This window comes from Electrona antarctica, assembly GCF_951216825.1.
Source record: "Electrona antarctica genome assembly, chromosome: 8".
Lineage (NCBI taxonomy): Eukaryota > Metazoa > Chordata > Actinopteri > Myctophiformes > Myctophidae > Electrona > Electrona antarctica.
Window position 1 is genome coordinate 21,439,391 of NC_136789.1, and position 5,000 is coordinate 21,444,390.

The following is a 5,000-nucleotide window of genomic DNA, read 5'->3' on the forward strand; positions in this document are numbered from 1 at the left end:
TAATAATTGATGTTAAAATACAGGAGCGTAGACCTGCCCTTCTTGTTCCATTCCAAAGCTAATAATGCTGCTGCTCTGACAAAACTCTGTCTAATCACTAATCAGCACAACTGATGATATTTCTAATGTGATTAATCCGTTCTCAAATCAGTCAAGCGACTCCTCTGTGTGCCACCAGAGAGGGGGGGGGGGGGGGGGGGGGTACCAGCGGTACTAGTACCAGTGATAGGGAACCTCTGATCAACAGTACACTGTAACAACATCATAATGTAGGCCCTATATTTGTATACTTATCCCTCGTTCCTTCAGCCTGCCCCATCATAATGAACACTTAGGCTACCTCATCTGTCCTCTGCTCTCCCTGATCGTCTTACAACACTGCACTTATGGATTCCAATACTAATATTGAACAAACTAATACCAAACTTTCTTTATGTGTGTCTATCTTTCCACTTTGTTGCTGTTGAACTTGCACCTTCATTTCCCCATTTGCTATTTTTTTGTCGTTGTTTGTTGTTGTTACACAGAAATAAGTCACACTCTGTCTTTCTCTGGCTCCATCCCGTGCTCTCTCCTCCAGTAAAGCTTTCAACATCTCATGTTCTGTTTCCCCTCTGTATGTCTCTCTCTCTCTCTCTCTCTCTCTCTCTCTCTCTCTCTCTCTCTCTTAGGGACCAGAGGGCTGAGAATCAGTTGTTGAGATGGCTTGTGGTCACCCCCCCCCCAACACACACAGACACACTTTATCTGACTTTAGATTCTCTCACACAGACATATAATCTCGAGGACAGCAAGCATACGGTCACATGGGACGCCAATGGATCTAATGGATAAATAGGCCAATGTGTGTGGTGTGTGCCGTGCGTGAATGCGTGCGCGTGTATGTGTGGGTGTGTCTGTGTTTGTGTGCGTGTTTCTCTGTACAGGCTGTGTGAAGAAGGCCAACAGTCATGAGAGCTGGGTCATGAGACTTCCATTTGAACAGATTTAGGCTGTAGGGTCGAGACACACAAAACGCATGGCTGTCGCTCAGCTGCTCTCTCGGAGGCCGCTGGCCCTCGTGTTGCTGCTTAGTGTTGACATGACATGCTTCATGTGGTCAGTGGAGGGGATAGGGGACGAGATTGCTGTAACTGTTCAAAGAAACTCATCCATCATCAAATGCAGTTACACGTGCATACATTCCCACATGCACACGTGCACACACACTCTCGCCTTGTTTTGTGGAGTGGTGGTTTTGTAGATGTTATTATTTGTATTACTATTAATATTATTATTCATAATTAAGATGAACAGGAAACATGAACATCTCTTCTCTCACTTGCTCTTCAAAGAACAAGGGTTGGAGAGGTCAGTCAAACCTTCAAGTGGTTAATGGGGACGCTGAGGGTTCAAGTCGTTAATTTGAAATTAATGTTCAGGATTGTGCTGTGTCCAGCACTCCTCCTCTTCCTCCTCTTCCTGCCTCTCCCACACTCCCAGAGGGGGATCGTTGGGCCTCCTCCACACCCGGCCGTCTCCCCTGCCCCTTCCCTCGGCCTCCCTGCCTGCGCCTCTCCCCGCCATCCCTCACTCATGGAGCCTTCTTTCCTCCTTCTCTCACATGTCCCCTCGTCCCCCCTTCCTTCTCTCTCTCTCTCTCTCTCTCTCTCTCTCTCCTCTCCCCGCCATCCCTCACTCATGGAGCCTTCTTTTCTCCTTCTCTCACATGTCCCCTCATCCCCCCTTCCCTCTCTCTCTCTCTCTCTCCTCTCCCCGCCATCCCTCAATCATTTATTTCCTTCTCTTTCTCTCACATGTCCCCTCGTCCCCCCTTCCCCCTCTCTCTCTCTCTCTCTCTCTCTCTCTCCCCACTATCCCTCAATCATGGAGCCTTCTTTCATTCTACTTCTCTCACATGTCCCCTCGTCTCCCCTTCTCTCTCTCTCTCTCTCTCTCTCTCTCTCTCTCTCTCTCTCTAGACAGTCATCCTCTTCAAACAGGGGTCAGAGTTTAACACCCCCCCGTCCCCCGTCTGAGACAAAAGTCTGCTTCAAACTTCATATTTTTCACGAAAACAGCGGATGATGTCAGCCCCAGCCTGGGGTCTTCACATTCAGACACACATACACACAAACACACGCAGACACTCGAAAATAGACCCCTCCGCATGGGTTTAGTAAAGAATTTACAGAGAAACAGCTGGCGGGTGGGGCGGGCATGGCAAGCGTGCATTTTTTTCCTTGCATTCTTCCAGCTATCTTATCGGTTTATTGAGATACAGCGGCTGGTGAGGAAATAGAGGACATGGTATAATGGAGGGTGAGTCAAAAACCCACAATGCTGTGGTGTTACCAAGACTCGCGCTTGTGGAGCGCTGAGTGGACATTCTTGTGCATAGTGACCTGCTGTACATTACAACAAGGACAATCATTCTATTTATACATTGGGGAGATAACTATGTTTGGCAAATTCAGATGACGTGCACTGTGCACACTGACCAGACACATGCAAACAGACATGCACGCACAGAGATGGGCAAACACACAAATTGCCTCGTGTTGCCAATCTAATCTTAGCTTGATGTTTTTCCAGGTAGTGTGCTTCCCGGAGTTTTGCAGAGAGATTTAAAAAGAAAATACATTTCTGACAATCAACCAATTTACAGCAGCAGTTGTAAAGTTGTACACAACATGACGCAGGGATTAAGACCTGACACTACTGGTTCACACAAACTACCTTTAGACACCAAATTGGTAAATTGATTAGTTAATCAAACTAATAAATAATCAATTATTTTTTATTTTATATATAAATATATATTGTAATAAAATAAAATGTATGTAACAGTTCATGATTCGTTAAATCTCTACAAACCGCGTATAAATGTTTATGAAAAAATGATAGGTCATTATTATGAAATGCTACCAAAATTATAACTGTAGCGTAAACGTCCTACAATATTTGCGTCTGAGATGAAGTTTAATGTATAATGTATATTATAAAGTATAATGTATATTTAAAAAAATGAAATACTCGAGCAAGGTAAAAGTAACTCAAAATTGTACTTACTGTAAGTACAGCACTTGAGGAAATGTACTTAGTTACTTTCCACCCACTGCTTACAACTGTGTTATTATGAGTGGATGAGTGTGTGGGAAATAAAAAACCTGGGCCTGCTGACTATATGTCCCTGACTGTGAAATACATACAGCGGACTCCGGACTGGGGAAGGAGGGGGACAAGAAAGAAAGAAAGAAACAAAGAGTAGTTGTGTGAGGAGGAAGGTCTGGGGAGTTTTCTTTTTATGAGACAGAAAGAGAGAAAGAGAGAGAGAGAGAGAGAGAGAGAGAGAGAGAGAGGAGGAGGAGGAAGGAAGGAAGAGAGCCTGCATGGGACTAGGAGAGCCTGAGGAAGAGGAAAAGGAAGAGGAAGAGTAAAGGAGCCATGGTGGTAGAGGTCAAGGTTTATGACAGCGATAGGGAGAGGGCACGTGTGTGTGTGTGTGTGTGTGTTTGTGTGTGTGTGTGTGTGTGTGAGTGAGAGAGATTGTAGATCACACAACAATATACCAATGAATTATTTAAAAACATATTTGTAATCTATTGATTCCAAAAAATAAAATTTTCAAAATAAGACACACACGCACACGCACACACACACACACACACACACACACACACACACACACACACACACACACACACACACACACACAGATAGCCAGATATGGTACTGTAAATGGTAAATGGACTGCATTTCTAGTCTGCCGACCATTCAAATCGTTCACACACCGATGGCAGAGGAAACCATGCAAGGCACCAACCTGCTCATCGGGAGCAGTACGTCAGGAGTTAAGTGTCTTGCTCAAGGACAGTTCGACACAGCCAGGAAGAGCTGGGGATCGAACCTGCATGGAACCTTTGGATTCCAAGACGGCCGCTAGTCTAACTCCTCCTGAGCCACTGCAGGCCCCGATCGACCGACTGATTGATCGATTATGTGTAATGTTTTTTATTACTATAGTCTTGAAACATTCAGGTCTATGTTAGTTCTTCTGTATGGGATAGCATAAAAACGCTACATCAGAGTGATATTGCGTGCTGGCACATTTTACTGCGTGTGTTTCTTCTTTGCTATACTGTGTTTTTGTTGTGAAGAGCACAGAGACCCCTTGGGGTGATGTTGCACTATAAATACAAAATAAACTGAATCTAATACATATTATAGCCTATCCCTTTCAGAGCCTATATAACCATATATATCATATATTTTTTTAATTATACCATAACCATATTATTTATTTATTCAAGTATTAATAAATGTACCGTTGTATATTTTTTAATATTAGGTCTACACAGAATGTATTTGCGTAGCCTATATTTATTTTGAATGCGAGCTGCCTAGCATACATGTACATTACATTGTTGCTCCTTCACCTTCCCAGCTACCACTGCCAGCCTCAGTGTGACTGAATCCAGCAGCTCAGCTTCCAACAGGGCACTGTCGCCGCTCCGCTATGAGCATCCGCTTGCATCATCACCCTGATACCTGTTGAATACCTCAGGCCCTCCCAGTCCCATCCACTCCGTGGAGGTGTGGATGACATCATCCACATCTCTGCACGCACGCGCTCATACTGTAGTTAGTATATAGCTCTAGAATGGCTGTGAATGCATATAAATAATACATAGCCGCATGCACAGCCACAGCCATTACGACAGGAATTATATTAGGATTTATTTATTTAGATTGAGTATTCTTCAGCATTAGGCTATTTACTATTTTTATATTATGTTATGAATTTCTGCTAGGAGGAACGTATTGTTCATGTTTTTCCCAAACAAACAAACAAACAAAGCAATCATGAATATTTTGAATACTTATATATTACACAGTCAATCTAGGGCTACTGTAATGCTGTCTTTAATCCTGGGCTCAAATGATATAGTTTGACTTTGAACCGATAGAGAAGATATAGCCTAACCAGACAGTCGGAACTTCCCCTTCAGCTTATGCTA

General features: G+C 43.6%; 1 protein-coding gene across 4 annotated transcripts in view; it reads right to left on the reverse strand.

Annotated features, from left to right (window-relative positions):
• Positions 1 to 5,000, reverse strand: part of LOC306927522 (actin filament-associated protein 1-like 1) — a 34,403-nt gene that overhangs the window by 29,192 nt on the left and 211 nt on the right. The window lies entirely within an intron of this gene.